The 23062-nt window shown below is 49.0% G+C and overlaps 1 protein-coding gene and 1 long non-coding RNA gene across 2 annotated transcripts in view; one reads left to right on the top strand and one right to left on the bottom strand.

The window, feature by feature from the left end:
• The window catches only part of ADAM12 (ADAM metallopeptidase domain 12), a 299802-nt gene that overhangs the window by 68101 nt on the left and 208639 nt on the right, over nucleotides 1-23062 (top strand). The gene's annotated exons all lie outside the window — the stretch shown is intronic.
• Nucleotides 197-3304, bottom strand: LOC121037371 (uncharacterized). Its single transcript, XR_005793741.1, has 2 exons — nucleotides 1913-3304; nucleotides 197-1170 (listed from the first exon to the last, which is right to left on the bottom strand). It is a non-coding gene; the product is annotated as an uncharacterized LOC121037371 (long non-coding RNA).

Raw genomic sequence — 23062 nt, 5'->3', positions numbered from 1 at the left:
TTGTTCCTACGTGGGCTAAGCTCGCTTGTGAGCAGCCTCCCCCTGGAGAACAAGGGAATGATAAGCTAGTATAAATCATGCTGAAAGGAACGAGCCCTCATCGTGAGTCATTAGGACAGATGACACACTGGCGAGCAGATGAAAACCCTTTGATGAAGACCAGTTGTGAAAGCGCGAGTAATGCCAAAGAAATGCGTGGTGGTGACCCAAAAGTTTAATGTATGCATTTCCCCCTTGCTCTGTCTCTCTCCCTTTTTATTTTCAAGACATTGCTGCAGTAAATGTCACGAGTGGTAAAACAACATTTCCTGTGCTCGGACCCTTGGGAGAGAGGTTCAGGGAAGGACGGATCCGGAGGGATGCGTTTCATCAGCGAGTGCTAGATGCCTTTTGGCACGGTACTTAGGTAATGGCATCAGAAACGGGGATCAGTCCTAGGGAGGCGTGTCCTGTCCTGAGAAAATAGCCCCCGGGCAGAATGTCCGCTCTGAGGCCTGAGAACGCATTTCAGCACATGGATGAACTCACCACCTTGACGTGCCCCAAAGAAGGAACCGTGGGGTGACAGATGCCAGCTCTCTCCAGCCCTACGAGCAGCAGGAGGCAGTGGCCCAATGGCTAAGCCATCAGCTCTGGACACAGGCAAGCTGCTCTGTGTCCCTGCTCTGCCACTTTGCAGCCAGGTGGCCTGGGCAAGTCCCCCGACTCCTTCAGCCTGCTTCCTGCTCTAAACAGAGACTCATGATCCCAGCACCCACTCATTGGGTGGGCTTGGCCGCAGGCAGCAGGAACAGACCCTGCTGACCTCGGAAAGGGGATCTACAGGAAGGATGTGGAGTCGATAAGAGAAGAAAGTGTGAAGCACCGGGTCTCAGATGGGATGAGGGCCGCTCAAGTCTTGTTGGAAGGCCCAGCGACGAGCTCGTCAAGGTCTGATAAGGCCAGTCCTTGTGTCCTCTCTCAGGGTCAAATCCTGGAGAGAGTATCCAGTAGGTCCGTTTAGACACGCCCCCACCTCTTGGCTGGAGGAAAACAAGGCACTTACTTTGGCCGTTGGGGGGGGGGGGGGCAGGGCTTCTATTACCAGAAGAAGGAGGCAAGAATGTTATGGGGATTAATGGACATCATGCATGTAAAGTCCTTGGCACTGTGCCCACCACATGGCAAGAGCTGAAAAATCAGATGTTGTGTATTAGCCATTATGCATGGAATGATGGATAGCAGGTCAATAATACAAGCTACTCCAAGTAAGAAGCTAATGATGCACGCACACAAATGAGTACAATTGAAATTGGAAATCGGAATGAGACCGGCGGACTGCATCGATGTCAACAGCCTGGTGGTGATGTTTATCATCCCAGAGGTCTGCAAAAATGTTACCAATTGGGGAAACTGGGCAAGTTGTACAGAGGGACCTCTCCGTCTTACTTTTTGACACCTGCGTGTATTTCTACAAGGATCTCGATAAAAATTGCAGTTAGCAAGAAAACAAACAAAAACACAAAGAAGAAGAAAGCTAACTACTCCCAAATCCTAAGAAGTTTTTTGTCCCCATTGGAGTTTTTTCTTCAATTCCCCATCCACACCCTCTTTCCCCATCAAAAGAACCCCCCCCCCAGAAAAAAAAAGCTGTTTACATGTAAGACTCGACAGGATTAAAAATTATTTTTAAGCATTTGAGAAAAACATAGGATATGACAAAAGTGCAAGGCCAGGGCAGAATATTCCCTTGCTAAAAATCCTCCTTGTTGGACATTTGAGGAGCACACACATACGCACCGCCCTCCCAATAAACATGTGAACAAAACATCAGCCTGGCTTGTCCCCATTGGTTTATCTTAGAGCTGTTTGTCCGCCAGTCTTTTCTCCAAAATGTCAGTTTATTTAAGTAAAGGTGGGCCCCTTCACTTACAGCGAGTGTCAGCTCGTGAGGGTCCTGTTCGGTCTCTTGAGTCCTTGAATTCCTGTTTACACATACTGCGATGATGCTGCAAGAAGGAACCTCCTCCAGGCCCTTTGAAGAGCCCTGTGGTCCGTATGCTTGGCTTCCTGCTTTCTGTGGTCCTCCTGGATGGACTGGAGCCCCTGCCCTGGTGGCGGTGGAATCTGGCCCCGCACCAGATTCTCGCTCATTCGTTCTTTCTCTTTCTGGTTCCTCCAGCTGACATTTATCAGCGATCTACTGGGCAGGAGTCCTTGTGCTAAGCAGAATGGACACCAAGATCCAGGTCCCGACTTGAAGAAATTTACAGCCGGATAGAGGGTCACGATAAGTGCTCCAGTATGACCAGTCAAGGCAGTGGGTCTGTGTGTCCTGGGCATATAACTAAGTGCTGGATGAATTCGGGCGGAAAAAAGCTAATGCAGCCATTTAAGCACCTCGAGCTCCTGCAGCTTTGACTTATGTTGTAGGCAAAGGCTACATACTGGGGTGGGTTTTCCCAAGCACCTCTACGGACTCGTAAGCTCTGTTTCCCCTTGTAGAGTTAAACACGCTGTGCCCCCAACCACCACCACTAGCTGGCACACCCACTTTGTGGTTTAGAGGCAGTAGAGACCTGGGTGTTTGCATTTGGCTCTATTAACCATCAGACGTGGCGAGATTTTAGGAGGAATGGGTTACAGGATTTAGAAATGTCTTCCAGAGCCAACTGGAAAGAGAGGAAGCCAGGAGTCAGGACTCAGGAGACACCGAAGCTGAGTGGTCTCAGGCAGATTACTTAACTGCTCTGTGTCTCAGTTTCCTTAAACCGTAAATGGAGCGGTAGTTAATTGTACTCAGTGGGTGGTTCTGGGAGTGAAATACGTGAACACCTGAGAAGCACTCCTGGCACGACCTAGCTTGTGGAACGTGCTGAATGATGTCCCCAAACACTCACACGTCTTTGCATGCTGGCGAGCCGGTCAGAGGGCAGAGATGTCTGCCAGTTGGCCCCAGAGGGCGGCGACGGGCCGGCGGGTGGAAGGTATGGAGTACAGTTGGGGAAGCCAAGGCAGGCATCCGGGCGGGCCCCATGGTGACGCAGTGGCATGTGTGTGCTAGGTGAGAGTCAGAAGCGCAAGGAAGGACAGAAGTGATCGCTTACTGCGTGCCAGCCTCTGTGTGAGTGCTCTCGCGTGGGGAGCTTGGCTCGTCCCATCCGTGTGAGTCCCAGTGTGTAGGTAAGAACCTAGCACATAGAATAGGCCTTATTTTGAAACGAATGCCTGAATTTTGGGCTTTGATTCTTTCCGTAAGCCGATGACGTGTAGGATCTGTGATTGCCGTCCACATTTTGAAGATGGAGAGATGAAGCCTGAAGGAGCACGGCCCCATTTGTATTTCTGGGAATTTTCCTGAATGGCCAGACAGAAAAGGAGGTGAAGTTATGGCCACCGTGTGCTGACTCTTTTGTCTCTTCGTTGCCACCATGCTGATTTGAGAGGGATTTTTAGAGTCACGCGTTCGTTATTTATGGTTGACGTTTTTATTGGTGCCAATAACTAGATAGCCACAAAGAATTCCTGCTTGGTGACTTATGCTCAAGGTCGGCGTCCAGGCTTGTCTTAAGTAATTCCCTTTCTTCTTTGGCTATGGAACACCATGACTCGGGGCCAGGAAGCTCGTGAGTTTCTCAGGACCGATCCAGACCCTGGGATTGCCCATGTGTCACGGACGGCAGGCTCTCCCCTGAAGATCTCGCAGTATCTGTCAAGGGGATGAGGGCTTCTGAGTTCCTGTTTCTGCTGTCGATATGTGAGTGAAATTCAGATAGCCAACTCTGTTGCTGTGAAATTATTCTCATTGCCGGCTTTGCTGACATCGTACTTGAGTGGAATCAAAGCCATTTTGTCTAGGAGAAAGGGTGAGAAGAGTTAATATTCTACACAAGCGTTTTAGATGGTGATATTTTAGAACCGTCTCCAAAGACGGTAATGCTTAGATAGAGCACACACCAGATTCTCCTTAAGCATCCTTCCGTTCTGACTCCGTATGCAGCATGGTGTGGTTTGAGAGGGACGGTTTGAGGCTAAACACAGAAAGGGCTTCCTTAGGAATCACTTTCAGATCTTTTAAAGGATGATTGGAGTTATTTTCCAAAGAGAAATGATTTTATACACTTTTGAAAGGATTTGCCCTGGAATATTAAGTGCAAAACTTCTTTGCCATAGGAAAGTAAAATCTTAAACATGTACCCGCCTGGATGGCCGGATATTAGCAGAGTTTACGTTGGGGTTGTCCATGGGCATTTTCTTGACGACGTTCTGAACGGTTAAATCTGGGATATCTTATGATACCTTCAAGATAAAGCAAGGAGTTGGGGCACCTGGGTAGCTCAGTCAGTCAAGCCGCTGACTCCTGATTTCGGCTCAGGTCCTGATCTCCCAGTTCGTGGGTTCGCGTTCCACATCAGGCTCTGAGCTGACAGTGCAAAGTCTGCTTGGAATTCTCTCTCTCCCTCTCTCTGTCTGCCCCTCCCCCCCTTCTCTTTCTATCTCTCAAAAAAAACTTAAAGAAAAATATAAAGCGACGAATAAGCAATCACTCTCAACTTTGCACTGATAGATCAACAGCCCGTGGATGTCTTTTCATCCGTCTCCCACTGTCTGAGAAACAGGGGTACCATTTTGTCCCTGGGGCCATTTTATTTGTTTTCTTTTCTTTTACTTTATTTTTTGCCTATCATATTTATCACTTTCTCCTCCAGGACTCCAGGATTTTTGTGTCCTGGTTTATTCTCTTTGCCTTTACCGTCTTTCCTGGGCCCTCCCCCACTTGCTCCTTCCTTTCCCTCTAAATGCGCCCTGACCTCTCCATTGTTAAAGAGTCTATATCCATCCACCCATCTACTCATGCACCTGTCCATCCACCCCGTCGCATTTTTCTCTTTCCTCTCGCAGCCACGCTGTGTATAACTGGGGTCCTGTCGCCCACCCTCTTCTGCTTCCAACGCCCGCCTCCCCGCCCTCTTCTTTCAGAGACCTCCAAGGCAGGGCCACTTTCTTGTCAAATCCAAAGCCTCTTTTCTCAGTCCACATCTTCCTTGCCCTCCGGCACTGTTATCATCCTGACCTTGAGGGACGCCCTTCTCTGGCTTCCATGGTGCCCTTTTCCCTAGTGTCCCAAACTATCTCGCTGTTCATCCCCTTCCTCCTCGAGCCTCTAAGTGTGGGTGGGTGCGAGGGCATGCAGTCCTCGGCCCCAGGGCCTTACTTCTTTAGGCTTTCCCTGAGGCCTACCTCCCACTGCTGCGGGTTCCAAGATGCGTGCCTCTGGCCCTGACCTTTCACCCACTGTCCAGTCCTCCAGGGATGTCCCCCTAACGCCAGCCTCTCCAAATGTGAGTTCCTGGTTCCCCCTTGCCCTCCGCGGCTTCCATTCCCAACAGCATGCCGTCTCGGGGTGACAGGACCCCATTCTCCTTTCGCTGTCCACATCCGGTCTGCGTCCTTGTTTCTTCCTTCAGAGACTCTCTTGGGCGTGTCCCTGCCCGGCTCCAATTTCGCATCTGTGCACATGTAGGGCGTTCCAAGTCTCCTAGATGAGCTTCTAGAAACTTCCCGCCACCAGTTCACCTTATAAAGATGCCAGACTCGGGTACCGGACTTGTCGCGTCCCTCGCCGTGTCTGCCGGAGCAGCCTGGAGCATGTCCCTGTTGTTCACTCACCTTCTGAGCGGCGGAAGTCCTGGGGCCTCAGGGTAGCTCATAAGTCCCTATGTCATGACGGCAGCTTCCTGTCTGTATCTGTTGCTGCTTACCGCCCTCCTCCTCCACGCAGCCCCCTCCCAGATCACGCACCCTCGGTTTCACCGACATGTAGTTATCCCTCATTTCAGACACCCCTGGACACTGACCTCCCCACGTCCCTGCTCGTACAGCGAATTCGCAGCCACTCGTGTTCTAACGTACAACCCCAGCGTCATCTTCTCCAAGCTTTTCCTGTTCACAATCTACTGCTCCCCAACCCCTGCCCCGCCTCAGCGAGTTTTCCTCTTTATTCCCTTACAACTCTGTCATCACGTGTGCGTTCCATTAAATCCATTCATCGGTCTGCTTATACTTATGGAGTGGGAGCTATTTGGGATCTGACATATGGCATCTTCTCTCTGAATCCCCAGCACGAGACCTAGAAGTTAATAGATGCCGATAAATACCGACTGAATGAAACGTTAAGTGACACTTTCCTGCTGAGAAAACGGGGTTGGGTCCCTGTGACTTGGCTCATCCAAGGGCAGGCATTGCACCATACTTACCCTGATTTTCCAACACACAGTCGGCTCAAGCTCTCCAGAAAACCCTGGAGGCGTGTGCCCTCCCTTTTCTCTGCCTCCAGAGCTTGTCCGTCTCCCTCGCCGTCCGTTGCCCTCCTCTCCTCCATGCGGTCTACAGTTACCGTTCACATACAGCCGGGACCCTGCACGGTCAAGTACTTGAACGTGTTCTCCAGCTGTCTTTCGCTAAATTTGTCTTCTCTCCCAGAACCGTGTGTGAGCGGAATGAAGACAGAGGCCACACTAGACGGTTTTTTGAACACCACCGAATCTGGATTCATGGCGTGCACATAGCTGTACATCAAATACTTGATGAGTTGTTTAGATATCTCATAGTTCATTTCCAAGTATTCAAGACCATCAGCGTCACAGTTTAAAGGCTGAACCCTGATGCTCTAATCGGAGTTGCCAAAACATGAGTAGGAGTCTGGAAATGACTAGAATTTCAGCAATAGAGAAACTTCCTGCCCCCAGTCTGATTCAGTTGGTAGTGTTCCCTTCACTAGACTTTAATAGAGCCACAAATCTCTTCTAAACCAGTTTGCCCTAGAATTGAAAAGAGCCCACATGTAGGGGACCATCACTGACGCTGAGCCTTGAATTATGCAATGTCACGTCTGCAGTGTCCTGGGCCCGTCAGAAGCCCTCTGAGCTCTGCAGAGTAGCAAGAGTCTGATGCCAGGACAAAAGATGTTGGGTTCTGCTTTCATTTCACTACTTCTCAGAAATGTCTAGATGTTTGTCTAAGAAGCAGAGTGTTTTTAAAATTAGTATTCTTCGGGGCGCCTGGTGGCGCAGTCAGTTAAGCGTCCGACTTCAGCCAGGTCACCATCTCGCGGTCCATGCGTTCGAGCCCCGCGTCGGGCTCGGGGCTGATGGCTCGGAGCCTGGAGCCTGTTTCCGATTCTGTGTCTCCCTCTCTCTCTGCCCCTCCCCCGTTCATGCTCTGTCTCTCTCTGTCCCCAAAAAAATAAACGTTGAAAAAAAAATTAAAAAAAAATAATAAAATTAGTATTCTTCTATTCATAAAGCCGGTATCTGTAAAAGTATCACTTTTATCCCCCCTAAAAAGAAGTCGTTAAAAACATATTCACCCTGAAAGTAAAAAACCAACCAACCAACAACAACAACAACAACAAAAACCCATCCTTTAAATGTTTCAGCTGGGCCTAGATGACCTCCCCAAACGCACAGACACAGAAAGTTGCTCCCCACTGGTTTATACCGAGGGTGATATTAGTCCCTGCCTCGGAAGGAGCCAAGAGAAGCACATAAGATGAGCACAAAAAGAGCTTTGCTCAATGTGGGGCACACAGTAAGAAATCCATAAAGGTTCAGCTGGGTTATAATCACACACTCGGGATTGCAGTTCGAAACTGTCACCAGTTGTCCTTCTACGTCGCTTGAACATCTAAGAGCTGGGCCCAAGTCTGCTGACAAGGACTTGGTGGCTGTTGGTGGCAGCTCCTTGGAGCAGGGACCTCAGGCCCGGGCTCCTCTGCGACAGAGGGTGGCCAGGATGCTGCCTGCTCAGCAGCTGCGGGCTGAGTGACGCGGTCACGCTGGCCTCCTCCTGCGACATTCTGCAGTGTGGAGACGGGACGAATGTCAACCGGGAGAAAAAAAAGGATGACGTCATGACCTGCTCCACATGGGAGGATGGGTGGCCTGGGTCCCACCCCTTTTGCTGGGGGGTTGGGGGTGGGGGTGGTCAGCCTCCATGTGGAGAGCAGAGGAAGGGGCCCTTCCGTGAGGTCGTACTAGTCCACGACACTTTGTGACCGATGTCAAAGTGAGGCTCCTTCTCCGCGTGTCTAAGGCCAGAGCTGGGACGATCTGCATCTACTTGTTTCTTCCCAAACGTAGGCGTCCTGAGGCACCTGGGACCCCAGCCATGGTTTTCTTCGTTGTGTGCGTGGAAAACCGCGAGCGGGAATTTTTGCACTGATTCCCACTCAAGTGAAGCAGGGCCAATCCCCCCTAAACGGGTTTGCTCGGCATGTTATCAGAGGGTTTGTGGGGACCCGCTGTGGGCTGGTGGGGGAGGAGCCCATGACTTGTGAACTGCTGCGTTCCCAGGGTCTCACCATCCCCCGTCCCGCATGCAATGCCAGGCTGCTTACGTGGTGCTTAATCCTGCATCATTTGGCTTTGATTTTGAAAGCCCTTGGGGGATTCCATGGAGAATGAGCAAGGCCGTTCAGTATTTACTGGTGAACCAGAGCTACAACTCTATCCCCTGCTTGTAGAAAAGCCTTAGCACTACAAGTCTGATTTTATAAAATAGGTGAGTGGGGGGTTCCTTACAATGTCAAGGGTATTTTAAAGTATGTTTTTACAACTTGACAGAGTCTGGGGAGAAAAGAGACTTAAAACTGAAGTGCTCGTTGCTGCCGCCAGTTGAAAATGAATCACAAATGAAGATAAATCACCCCTGAGCGTATAACGCGGAACAATGGGAAAATATTATCAGAATTGTAAAAATCTGATTTGCATGCAACTTCTCAGAAACACAGCCTGGCAGGCATAAACCGAGGCAAGCAGACTGACTCATGTAAGGGGGGTGGGGGGTGGGGAATCAGTCTAAGATTCCAAAGATGTATGTCAGGAGATGATTATTGGATTTGAAAAAAAAAAAAAAAAAAAAATACCGCGTTTTACAAAGTATACCCCACCGGCTCTCTTTGCCATGGGGGATTCCAGTGAGCGTTTATAAAATGCACTGACTGCCAAGACGCTGTAGAGAGTATCAGTAAGACTGTTAATTACACAATTTACTAGGTATCTGCCGCTTATGTTTATCCTGCGCACACATTGTCTCCACTCCTTACGGTAATCTTACAAGCTTTCTTCCCCCCATTTGATACACGGGGGCATTCTCAGAGTGTTTCCACAGCTCAGCCCAGGCCCCGCGGCCGATGGGGGACAGCGTCAGAGGTCACTCAGTTTATCCTGGCCTTAAACCTACCTGCTCTCCCACACCTTCCCAGCATCCCCCAGGCAAGTGAGAGGCCGCAGGGACCAAGTTCTGGCCACGGCCTCAAACAGCAGACGGAACCTTGGCCCAACATATATGTTATGCTTTTCAGGAGGGAGAGCTGTTGCCCGAGACAGAGATTCGGAGCGAAGGCACATTTTCTAAGAGACTGGAGGAAACAATTTACTGAATGACATTTTTTTAGAAGTCGCTGTTATTCCTAGCTGTGATTTTTTTTTTTTAATTTTTTTTTCAACGTTTATTTATTTTTGGGACAGAGAGAGACAGAGCATGAACGGGCGAGGGGCAGAGAGAGAGAGGGAGACACAGAATCGGAAACAGGCTCCAGGCTCCGAGCCATCAGCCCAGAGCCCGACGCGGGGCTCGAACTCCCGGACCGCGAGATCGTGACCTGGCTGAAGTCGGACGCTTAACCGACTGCGCCACCCAGGCGCCCCTTTTTTTTTTTTTTAATTGAGGTATAATTCACCTGGTCTAAAACTCACCGTTTTTTTTTTTTAATTTTTTTTTTTAACATTCATTTATTTTTGAGACAGAGAGAGACAGAGCATGAACGGGGGAGGGTCAGAGAGAGGGAGACACAGAATCTGAAACAGGCTCCAGTCTCTGAGCTGTCAGCACAGAGCCTGACGCGGGGCTCGAACTCACGGACCGTGTGAGATCATGACCTGAGCTGAAGTCGGCCGCTTAACTGACTGAACCACCCAGGTGCCCCTAAAACTCACCGTTTTACGGTGTATAATTGCTGTGGTTTTTAGTAGATTCACAGTGTCGTGCGGCCATCGCCGCTCTGCAGTTTTGGACCATTTCCTTCATCCCCAGAAACCCCATACCTGATAAGGTCACGTCCTAGTCCCCGTTTTACCTGCCCCCACCCCCTGGGAGGCACTAATCCTTCTGTCTCTACGGACTTACCGATTATCCTGGACATTTCCTATAAATGGGAGTATGCGATATGTGGCCTTTTGTGTCGGTTTTGTTCACTTAGTGTCCTGTTTTCAGGGTCCGTCCATGTCGTAGCAGGTGCCAGTGCCCTGTTCCCTTTTCTGGCTTAATAATATTCCACTTGTATGGAAATGCCACACTTTGCCTATCCATTCATCAGTTTCTTTTTTTTAAATTATTTCTTTTAAATGTTTATTTTTGAGAGAGAGAGAGAGAGCGCGCGCGCAAGCAGGTGAGGGGCAGAGAAAGAGGGAGACACAGAATCCAAAGCAGGCTCCGGGCTCTGAGCCTTGAACCCAGGGTTCCAAGGCAGGCTCCTTGGGTTGAACCCATGGACCGTGAGGTCATGACCTGAGGCGAAGTCAAGACGCTTAACCAACTGAGCCACCCAGGCGCCCCTCCATTCATCAGTTTCTGAATGATTTTGATGCCACGATAAATTTCGTTCCAAAGGGTTAGGTTGGTTAGCAAACCAGCAAGCTTGAGTCCGCCCCTAGCAAACATGGGCCGTCGTCCGTCTAGCAACACCTGCGGCAGCCAGATCTCCAGTGGCTTCTTGTGGTTCGAGAAATAACATGGAAACTCCTGACAGAGACCTTCCCACCGTCAGCCTCTTGCTGTGTGTTTATTGTGTCCAAGGTGGTTCGGGATGGAGGAGGAGACCCACAGGAAATGAGTGGACACACACATTTACAATAAACACACAGTTATCAGTGAGAAATGTACTTTTAACACAAGGGAAGGAAGCGGTAGGAAGGAGGAGGGGTGGCTGGTCAGCTGTGCCCTCTCCACATTCAGGCCGAACAGGTGGCAGCCAGGCAGACGGTCCTGGCAGGCAGAACCTTCCAGGCAGAGAACAGAACTCGCGGGGACTCTCAGGCACAAAGGACACACCTCTTTGAGAAACGAAACGACCAGACCCCCTGAGAGAGCACCGCTCCTACATGTCGTCTAGCAGAGTTAGTTATGTTGATCCTGTTGCACATTACGTCCCTGGTACCCATTCCCATAAGAGATTCCCATAAGAGATTCCCGTAAGAGATTCCCATAAGAGATTCCCATAAGAGAATCATTAATCCAGAATCAGATCGTACCTGTTGGAAATACAAAGCTGAATAAATACTCTATGCTTTAAATTGATTTCTAAAAAGTGCATGTCATTGCATACAGTCATTTATTTTAGAAAGGTAGGATTCGTTCTCAGTGCACCAAAGCTTTGGGCTAGATGTCCCCAATTACTCAGAAGGTTGGTGGTTAGAAGTCCAAAGAGATTTTAAAAGCAGTGAGGGGAAGTCTGCTGACCTTGCACTGGTGACATTTCCAGCAGATTCCCTGTTAGGTCGGGTCACACAGAAAGGGCTGAATCCGCACCTACCTTCTCAGTAGGGCACCGCTGGTTACGTCAGAGGTCCATGGAAACGATGTGTTTTTTTTTCCCCCATACACCTTTTATTTCCGCAATTTTCATACCTCCAGTTAGAAAACATTGACAAATGATAGATACATGCAGGGCTCTTTGAATTAGTTCAGCCTCAAAAGTTAATCTTTAACCCTGACATTTTTGCTGGAAATGGTTCTCCCTTACTCCCACAACAAAGGAATAAAATGTTGACACAGTTTTCACTTCTTAATTTTGGTTTATTTCAGCTCCCAAGGTGCCCACTTAGTCAATGTGATCAAACTCACAGAACCTGAGGCCTAAATATTTAAGTCCCTGAAACCTTCTCCTTTATCTCCTTGTCAATGAATAATTCATTTGTCTGCATAGCCTCTGAAGCAGATCTTCTTTATAAAAGAAAAAGGGGGGGGGGTACGTAATAGACCAGAATAAATGCCGGTAAAATTTCAGGTTTGCCCTTGGAAGCTAAGCTAAGATTTTGAGAGAGAAAATGAGTTTTTGGTTCTCGAGGCTTCTTAGCACATAACTATGGATTTCTTTTAGGATCTATTGACTGGAAGTAGTATTGACATAGATATTTAAGCATCATACCACACCAATTCCTATTGTAGAGATGATATTCCATGTTGTGTTAATTTCTAGAACGTTCTACCAATTTTTAGACTTATCGCTTAAACTCTCTGGAGTTAACTTAAAATACCATGGTGGCAAGAGTTCGGGGACCTGATTTTCCACAACATATGTGCTCGTCAAAAAGAACGAAACTTGAATTCTTACAAAGAAAACCCTTTTAATGACTTTTTCAGAGGACTGTGTTGGATGACTTTTTTGTGTGGCCAATGGCCATCCTTGCAGACCAGCAAACAACCCTGGGGAAAACTTCTCTATTAGTGTTCTTACTAGAACGAGGAATAGGGTAGTGGGTTCCGCATCTCTCATCATCCAGAAAAGGAGGCATAGTGGCTGTAAAGAAAATCTCCAAATTTTTTTTTTTTACATTTCTTTATTTTTGAGAGACCGAGCACAAGTGGGGGAAGGGCAGAGAGAGAGCGAGACACAATTTGAAGCAGGCTCCAGGTTCCGAGCTGTCAGCACAGAGCCCGATGCAGGGCCCGAACCCACGAACCGCGAGATCATGACCTGAGCCAAAGTCAGATGCTTAACCGACTGAGCCACCCAGGCGCCCCGAAAATCTCCAAATTAAATAGCCCAAGAGGGTGCTTGTTTAAAGAGTGCTGGGAAATGTGTTAATAAATGCAGCCGCAGGTGGGGGCCACGTGCTGTCCCTCATGCCGTGTGCAGTTGCCCACACGCATGGGTGATAAAATGCAGACGGGCTGTGCTCAGTTTTGCATTGTTTTAGATTCTCTGCAGAGGAGGCCCCGTGTTGCCTGCCCCCGCCACCGTTGTCTCTAGGGGCCGTCCCTCCGCCTGGGTGATGCCACCTCCAGGGCTCTTGTCCGTCCTCAGTGATCTGATCGCTCCTGAGACCCTTCCCAGGGTTCCTCCTTGCCGGTGCTCCGCCCCCCCCCCCCCCCCCCCCCACACATACCCTTCCACCCTACAGACAGACTGGTGTTTCCAGCTCTGATTTCTCTGGAGTTCCAGATCAGTCTGGTATTTTCTGGAAACCGGATTGCCCATACCCAGCTGTCCCACAGGATCTCAGCCTCCGTAAATCCAACACTAAGCTGTAGTTTTGCTCTCCTCAACCCCCATTGTCCCTGGGGCTCCACATCTCAGGCTCCAGCATTGCCACTCACCCAGCAGCTCAGAGTCAGACCCTGGAGAGTTTCTGGAATCGCCCGGTGCGCTACCTGCATGCACAGGGCGTGCCGATGCCGGCTTCGGCACACCTTCCTGATTCCTTTGATTTTCTCGCCTCCGCTGCTGCTCGCCTGGTCCCGCCCACCCCCCTCCTCTGGGAGCTGGACAGGTTAACCCTGCAGGTTATCTCCACCCTGGACAAAAGTGTTCTCTCCTGAACACAGAGTGTTCTTCCTCCTCCCTGAGGGAGGCCATGTGCCACCCCAGGATGACACTGATCCCTCTGGTGCAGCACTCAGAGCCTGCCTGAGCCCCTGCGCCCCAGCCCTCCCCTCCCTATCTGACCCTGAACTCGGGCCGTCCCCTGGGCAGCCCCTGCTTGTACCACACTCCCCACGGCCCCTCATCTGGCCAAGTCCCGCCACCGTGCAGGGTGGCTGTCACCTCCTCGCATCGCTCAGCTCCCGCGAACCTCCGTGCCTCCACATTGTACCTCCTCCCATCCCGCAAGCATCCGGGTCCTAGGATCCCACTCTCTCCTTCCTGGTGCCACCGCCCTGGTCGAACATCTCCATTATTTTTCATGCGAGCCTGTTGTTTTTAAACGTTTTTAAACCAGTGGAGTCCCTTCCTTCAAGGGAAGCCCAGAGCATAAAGTGGGGAGGGAGCAGGAACTGAGGAAGATGCTGGAGGAGGAGAGGGAGGAGGTAAATTGTAAACAGTTGCATGTTTATTGAGCCTGAGCCGAGCTTGTCGCTATGCCCCTTGGGCTCTGGACCTCGGCTCCCCTGGGACCCCGCAGCCCCGTGAGGTGGCAGATATCATCTCACAGACAAGGACCACACTACACTGTGTGGGGGGCATAGATGACCTGAGAAGGGGAGAGGTAGGGAGAGCAGAGCCACGGCACCACCTCGCCCTGGGCTGGGTTTCCTCGCCCTCGTCTGATGCTTCTCGCTTTTTGAGCTCGTCCTGTCTCCCTCCAGGTGTGTTTTCTCTTGCCTTCGACTGCATTTGCACTGCCATTATGCTGCTCCCTCGCGGTGACAGTCTCCTCAGGCTCGCCCTTGGTCTGTGACCACTGACCAATGGCGGCCTGGTCTGGACTCAGTGGTCCCATGGAGCATGGATGGAGGCTCTGGCTCTTCCCATCCCCCCCCTCCAACTCCTTGGTGACCCTTTCCCTCTCCTCCCATGTCCTTTTGGCCTTAGTCACAGGAGCCCTGCCTGAATTTCCCACCCACGGCATGATGCCTTATTAATGTCCCGCTACAGTTAGCGGGCCAGACACACGGCTCTGCACCCCTGAGTCGGGGGGCTTCCTCCCAGGTAACCCGTGGTCAGACTATCCCTGCTTGTTTCCTGGTATGAACATTGATGTCATCAACCCTTCCTCTTTGGGGGGTTATTCCTGTTTTCCAGAACTAGCTGACTCACCACCAATCTTGGATCTCTCTTCTTACTTACATGGATGGAGGCACGTACAAATCTATACTTTGAAGACTAACCATCCAAGTGGGCCAGCAGATACCTATGTGTGGTAGATACCTATGTGTGTTTCTGTTTCCCCGAGACCAGGCACATCTTGAGTTTCGATACTGTCCCGTGCTTTTATATCCTTCGTGGCACTCAGCTCATTATTTGGCACTGACTAAGCTATTCCATAAGCAATGAAAGAATCATATCGTTGAACTATAAATGTTGCAATCTGATCTGTTGTCTAAGCCTGTGTTTGTGTCTTGGATCATGTGGCTTACATGCTGTGTAATAATAGAAAATATTTACATTGGTCTTTGCCCCAGTTCCTTACACAGGGCTCTTAAATCCTTTGTAATTTCCTAAGTGATACGAGTGCTAGACACATCGTTTGTTATAATACTTGGTCTTTGACTCTGGTTCCTGATGCAGAGCTCCCAAATCTCTTTGAATTTCCCGGGTGATAGAATATCTTTTGTTCTTTTTTTATTTTTTAAGTTTATTTATTTATTTTGAGAGAGACAGAGACAGCATGAGTATGGGAGGGGCAGAGAAAGGGAGAAAGCATCCCAAGCAGGCTCTACACAATCAGTGCTGAGTCCGTTGTGGGGCTTGAACCCACAAAGCCGTGAGATCATGACCTGAGTCGAAACCAAGAGTCGGACGCTTAACCGACTGAGCCACTCAGGTGTCCCAGAATGTCTTTTGTTCTAATGAGGGGCCTGTGTGTTGACTCAGGGATGGGGGCTGGCCACTAGAAAGACCAAATCACAATTAGAAGCTTGGAACTTTTAGCCGTACCCCTCAGGGCAGAGGGGCTAGAAATGGAGTTATTGATCGATCGTGAGTACATGATGAACCCTGCAAAAAAAAAACCCAACATTATAGGGTTCAACTGTATGAGCTTCTGGGTTGGTGATCACATCCATGTACTGGGAGGGTGATGCACCCCAACTACACGGAAGAAGCTCCTGAACTTGGCACCCTATGGACCTCACCCTGTGTATCTCTTCATTTGGCTGTTCATCAGTACCCTTTATCACATCCTTTATTACGGTAAACTGGTAAGCATTAAGTAAGCGTTTCCCTGAGTTTTGTGACCTATTCTAGCAAATGAATCCAAAGGTAGGGGCTTGTGGAAACTTGTGATTTGTAGCTGAGTTGGACCCAAGTTGTGGGTTAAGCTGGGGAGCCGTGGCTCATGATTGGCATCGGAGGTGGGTGGCAGTCTTATGGGCCTGAGCTCATCACCTGTGGGGTCTGCATTAACTGTGGTTACTGTCAGAATTGAATTGAATTGAATTGAATTGAATTGAATTGAATTGAATTGAATTGAAGGACACCCAGCGGGTTGCTTGATCTATGGGGGAAAAAACCCCACATATCAGGAGTGTTGTGAGTGTGGTAGTTGTGGGAGAGTAAAAGAGAAACAGGCGTGCATTTTTCCCTCATACATGCAAATATCTGTCAAGATGATTGCCTTCACGAAGTGTTCTCCGCATTTGTATATTTGAGAATTGGCAACAGCCGTCTAACTGCCTTCAAAGAAACAAACATCGCTCAGGTGCTTTCTGTCTGCTTAAAGAGTAGTTTTCAGTTTCTACTGACATGCACGTTTCATCATAACTGCTGTTATTATAAACGCGACTCATGAGAACTATATAAAATACAGAAAACACAGATAAGCAAAAAAGAAAAAAAAAATGGCACATAATCTCATCACTTTTTGGTGTGTTTCCTTCCAGTCTTTTTTCCGTGACATGCATGAGTTTTTGACTCGCGGTTTTCCTTGGGCAGGATTAGTGCACGTCCCGATTAGCTGAGGAATTTCTGCTGTGTTCAGCCTGCTGTGTGTTACCAGCCCCGTCACTATTTCCCGCAGGAGGGGATAGCTAAGGCAGCTTACACTTTCTTTACCATAGAATTGGCGTATTTATTTTCTCTTCTGATGCATGCAAAGACCACAATGATATATTGCCCCCGGCTTAATCTCTTCTCGTTTTCCTTTATGGAACCTTTGGGATACAGAATTGTGGGTACAAGGGAAACGGCATACCAAGTGCAATGTATGAATGCCGTTGCCACTTTATCCGTGATCGTCAATCCAAGAAAGCTTTACCGCAGCGTTTTAATGCGGTTCCGATGCAGATGGGGCACACCGTGCAACAGGCTAGGGAAGGGATTTCCCCCTGCTGGGAACCTGGAACTCACAAATGTTCACTAACTACAGGATGCTCTCCTTTCCGCTAGACTTCTAGACGCTCGTGGAGCTTCACGTTCTGATATCTCTCATCACGTGGTGGGTCTGCCTCCTGTGTCTCCACCCTCTCTCTCCTCGCCAGCTCCTACGTAGCCCATAAAACACACCAGCCTTGAAAACATGCCTCCTTCCCCCATCTACCCACCCACGGATCCTGCAGTGCCCCCTCGCAAGCTCCCCTTCCTCCGTCCTTCCGTCCCTGTCTCTTCCCTCCTCACCCACACCGGCCCTTATTCTCTATTTCTGCTACTTCTGTTCGTTCGACCCCCATGAAATCTTCTGGTGCTGACCTCTGTGATCTGTGTTTGGCACAGCCCCTCAGTTTCTCCTTCTTCAGTGCCCTCCTCACCTGATTCCATGACCCTGGGCTTTCCTAGTTCCCTCTGGTCGCCCACAGGACTCCTTTCCTGCCTCTTCCTCGGCTGCTCCTTCTCCTTTCAGGTCTGAAATGACCCCTGGGGGAGACACATCCTCTGGCATGATGTGAACCCCCACCGCTTTGCTGATGGAGCCCAAATCTACATCTCGGGGCCCCCAGAAGCTCAGCCCGGAAGCTCAGCCCCAGGCCTCTGGAATAGAACATTGAGGTCTCTGCCTGGGTGCTTCCCACATGCACCGCAAAGGCAGCATGAAGATATCTGGACGCCACGGCTTTGCCCCGCAGACACCCTCCTCTGTGTTCTGTGTCTCCACGAAGGATCCCGGCACCCACCCACCCACTTGGCCCTCTGACCCTCTCATTTCCTGACATCCCATGGATTTTACATCATAAGTATTTTTTCCCTCCTTCTCACTCCTGCTGCAATTTCCCTAGTTCTGACCTTCAGCAGATTTCCCCGGGACCACACTGATAGCTGCCTGACCACAGTGCGGGTGGTTCTCACGTGATCAGCCTGTTTCGCCGTGCATCAGCAGCAGAGAGCTGATACCTGAGCTGTTGGCCTGTGTGGCCGAGGGAATATGCCGGTGCCAGTTGGGACCAAGGAGGGGGCAGATTTTTGTTTTGTTTTGCTTGTGGGGGAGGTGGACATATGAGTTTCCTACTGCAGCTTAAACGAATTAAATTTAGTGTCTCGAAACATCACAGGTTTATCATCTTCTAATTCTGGAGGCTACAGGGGAGAATCCTTTTCCTTGCTTTTTCCAGCGTGTGCGGGCTGCCTACATTCCTTGGCTCTTGGCCCCTTCTCCTTCAAAGCCAGCAGTGTAGAACCTTCCAGTCTCTCTGGCTCTGACTCTCCTGCAAGTCTTTTACAAGGACCCTTTGTGATTACGCTGGGCCCAGCCAGGGGATGCAGGATGAGTTCTCCCATCCCAAAGCCATTAATTTAATCGTATCAACAGAGACCCTGTGTCAGGAAAAATAATATATCCACAGTTTCCAGGAATCAGGACATGGGCATCTTTGAGAGGCCTTGATTCAGCCTATGACGGGGCATAGTGGGGTGAGGGGGTGAGGGGGTGAGGGGGTGAGGGGTACCAATACCAAGAGGCTCCTTTGCCCCTATGAAGTCTCCAGTGTTTGTTCGACATTCAAGTGGAGATGTCAAAAGGCAATTGGTTGTAAATCTGGAATTCAGAGCTGGACAAAAACAGTTGGGGATCAAAAGAATATAAATGAAGGCTAGATTGAGGCACTGAAGGAGAGATGATATGGAAGAGAAGCAGGTCAAGGCCTGAGTCCTCAGATCCCTCTGTGTCCCCACCATGATGAGGTTGGCAGGAGGACGAAGGTCCCACAAAGGAGGAAAAGAAGCAGCCAGTGAGTAGGAAGGAGATGGGGACGGAAGGCAGTGTTGCAAGGAGGTGAAGGAGAAGTGCTCCCCAGATTTGGCTGGGCAGCGAATTGGTGACCTTGGTGCCCTTCTAGTGGAAGCAGCAGCACCCCTCTCCCCCCACACTGCAGCAGGCGTGGAGAGAATGAAAGGTGAGGAAGCAGGTATAGCAAATGGGGCAGAGTCCCTGTGAATGGAGTGGGAGCTAGAGCTGGAGGAGAGGACTTTCGTCTAGAACGTGGGTATTATGAAGGCACAAGTGCATGAGGGGAAGGACCTATTAGCTGGAGTTGAGTTTTCTCTCTCTCGTTTTTTTAATGTTTATTTATGTTTGAGAGAGAGCGAGGGAAGAGCAGAGAGAGAGAGACGAGGATCCAAGGCACGCTGTGCGCTGACATCACAGAGCCTGATGCGGGTCTTGAGCTCATGAGCTGTGAGATCATGACCTGGGCCGACGTCTGACGCTTCACCGACTGAGCCACCCAGGCACCCCGAGTTGCCTTTTACTACTGACCTCCTGTTTCTGTTCCCCTCTTTCCTCCTCCCAAAGATTTTTTAAGTTTCTGAAAAAGCCTCACTGTTATAAAATGCAGAGAGAAGGAGGTCAAATTTTGTAAGAGGGGGAAGCAGGTGTGGTGACTTAAGTGTCCTGCAGACATTCAGTGGCCACAGTTTAGTGGAGAGACTGTGCTCTTGTAGCAAAACTCAACCCCTAGTAGGTGGAAGAAATCATTTTTTTAAGCTAAAGCTATTAAGATAGAAGAATATGCAGATTTACTGTATATGGCAGGCAAAAGTCACAAGGGACTCACAGAAGAATGCTTCCATTTACAGAACAATACATCCAACAATCCCTCTTAAATTGATGCCTTACGTTCTTAATACAATGATTTTGGTTGCTAAAATCCAACTTGCAGTCTCTTAAAATGTAATCTTTTGCAATTTACATAGGACAGAATCCACTAACATTGTACGGATGTCCTTCCTCAACGTAACAGTAAAGGGAAAAAAAAAAAACGCTAAAGGGTAAGAGTGTAACACTGAATTCAATAAAGTTTTGATACTCAGAGCTGTTAACATATAAAAGCCAAGGACAAAGAGCAGATGACGCAGTGGAAAAATTATTGTCAGCATAAATATAGACAATGTAGAAAGAACTTTTCTTTTAAAAAAATTTTTTTTCAATGTTTATTTATTTTTGCGACAGAGAGAGACAGAGCATGAACGGGGGAGGGGCAGAGAGAGAGGGAGACACAGAATCGGAAACAGGCTCCAGGCTCCGAGCCATCAGTCCAGAGCCTGACGCGGGGCTCGAACTCACGGACCGCGAGATGGTGACCTGGCTGAAGTCGGACGCTTAACCGACTGCGCCACCCAGGCGCCCCAAAACTTTTCTAAACCCAGAAGCAAAAGACATTCACACTAAAATAAAGATTGGCTTAAGATGATCACAGAGTACAAATGACTAATGAAGAGGAGGGTGGACACTGAAGCTGATTCATATTAAAATGAGCATTCCAATGAGGGACAGTGTTTCATTTATCAGATTGGTAAACATAAAAAAGACTCCTCTTCAGTGTTGATGAGGCCACCGGAACGTGGGTAGACTCTGAACCACCCAGTTTGGTAGAATGAAACTTTGTTCACCCTTCGGGAGATTGGCAATCAATATTAAGCATCTTTATACCCGTTGAGCAATTTCACAGCAGGGATTTATTCTAAGGAGAGTAGCTCGTGTATTCCAGAGTGTATTCAAAAGTATATCCATTGCAGTCAGGTTATGATATTCACTGAAGATATATTTATTGCATATCAACTCAGAGCTGGGAGCAGTGTTAGGTCCAGGGGAGATAATGGGGGGGGGGGGGGGTTGAAACAGACCCAGTCCTTGCCCGTCCTCCCTCTGCACCTGGTATCTGAGTACCAATAGGTCAGTCAGCCATGACAGCCCAGTGCCACAGGCGCTTGGAGGACTGGAGGCTCGCCCAGAGCTCACACACACCTGCCCTGGGCTTGGTGGAGCAGGAGCAGGGAGCATCCAGAGAAGGCTGGAAGAGGTTGCATCTCAGTCAAGATGAGAAGGGTCAGTAAGAATTAGCCGCATATAAAGGACAGGTAGGGATTAGCCAAGGGCAAGGATGTAGACTGCCATGTTGGGAGTAAAAACGATGCTGGGGAACCATAAGCCGTGGGGCGCCGTGCATCTTGGGATTGTGGGAACCAGGAACCAGGCATTGAAGGCTGTGGAAGGCCTGCTTTTGCCCTTCCGTAATCAGAGCAAAAGAAAGAAACCTGCGAGCGATTAGAAGTCGCATCTCAGCACATTTACTAGACCAGAAGGTAGAACTCCACCTCACCCAGAGTTTTGGGCGTGAGAAGGGGTGTAGCTCCCAAAGGAAAAGGTGAGCTTTGCAACTGGAAGGAGAGAGAGTGAGGGGAGGGGAGGGAAGTTCAGCGAGGAGGGGGGAGAGGAAGGAGGAAAGTAGAAGATGCACATATATAGAAAAAGAATGGAAGGAAAGACAGGCATAAAAATGCTAAGTAATGTTCCCCAGAGTACACTGTTAGGAACTTGAAATGTCTCTTTTATAATTTTCTGTATTTAGCATATATTAATTTTATAATCTTAAAATTTTTTTTAACGAGTACTACTTAGGACTTCATTAAAATGAGTAAAAGCTTTAATGCATCTCACGTAACTTATTCTTCAGCCTGCTACGCCATGAAGAAGCACCTAACAAACCCAAAACTGAGGCCACGAAGGCACAGAAACCAAAAACGACTTGGATTTGATTTCCACAGGCTTTTCTCAAAAGGAAAGTTAAGAGCCTATGGATCAGTTAATAGTTTTTGCACCCCCCCCCACCACACTTTTCTTTCCACCCCATCTCTACCTGCGTCCAGGGAAGGGGGGATGAGCCAAAGACATCCACATGTGCAATCACTTGAATAAGGAAACCTCTGGGCCCCGTGTTTCCATGCATGTGGTCACCCTCGATTGTTTTTTTTTTTTTTTTTTTCCTGGGCAAACAGGATAATCACCAAAAGTTATTGCATTTTCTTTCCTCCTACACCCATCACTTTTCTATTGCCTCTGACAACTCCTGTGTGCATTGCCAATAAGATTTTGTATCCTAAAAATATCCCATAAAATCTCACTTCACATAATCACTGGATTTACAAATAGATTTATTATGTACTTGAAAGGAAAGCAGCCTTTTTCATTTAAGGAACAGAGGAGGCTTGGACACGGCAGAGTAGATGGTGTGCGGGTGGGACCTGTCTTTACTGTAGATCGTGATTTATGGACGGAAAAACAAATATAAAGTTCACCCTTCCTCTTGATAATGAGAACTTGAAAGTGCTCTGGGGAAGGACAAATATGTGTAACTAAGTATTTCATCTAGTATGAAATTGTCCTGCATTTCTAGAGTGTAAAAATACCTACCAGAAACATGACTTCTAATCATCTAGTATGAAATAGACTTAGGAGTAGGATGGTTTCCATTTAAGTATTTCCAAAACACATGTGTTTAAAAAATATAACTAAACCTTCTCAGGGTTTTAGAAAAATTAAATCCTTCTATCTGAGCCCAACATTGTACATTTGAAGTTACTTTCAGGAAATCTGTTTCGCTTCTGTTCCTACAGCTGCCAGATCTTGGGCTTGAATGAAATGATCTCTGGGAATCATGCCTTTAATAGAAGCTGAATGGAGGAGAAACCCTAGGGCACACTTTCATGTATCAAGAACTCTCCCATTCTAGGTGTTAAGCTTTTATTAACAGCAATTCTTTGCTGGTGCATTGGGGGCATTCCCAAGACGTTGTGAACTTGCGGTAAATGTCGATCTGCCAAGAGGACTTGGGCAGCGTCAGGGCATGCGGGGCCCCCAAGTGGCCAGCTGGCGGGCGGTCCCTGGTAGGCATCCTTCTGTCTGTATTTCGAGTGAGGACTTGGCCTCCCTCCCCTGGCTTGTGGAAGCTCTTCTTCTCCCAGACCACAAGCCCTGACTCAGGGATGTCACCACGGGAAGGTGCCCACCCACACCTCCTCCAGGGACCTCGAGGCTTCGGGGACGTGCTGAGGGTGGGGCCGTGTGGGGGCTGTCAGCCCTCTGTCTGGGCCTTTTCCCTCTCGCCCCCTTCCCTGCTTCCAGCTCTCTTTTGGCCTCCCAAAAGTATTGTG

This window comes from Herpailurus yagouaroundi, unplaced genomic scaffold (assembly GCF_014898765.1).
Source record: "Herpailurus yagouaroundi ecotype Mexico unplaced genomic scaffold, PumYag 163, whole genome shotgun sequence".
NCBI classification, from domain to species: domain Eukaryota; kingdom Metazoa; phylum Chordata; class Mammalia; order Carnivora; family Felidae; genus Herpailurus; species Herpailurus yagouaroundi.
Note: the sequence above shows the minus strand (reverse complement) of the source record. Positions and strands in the feature narration are given on the sequence as shown.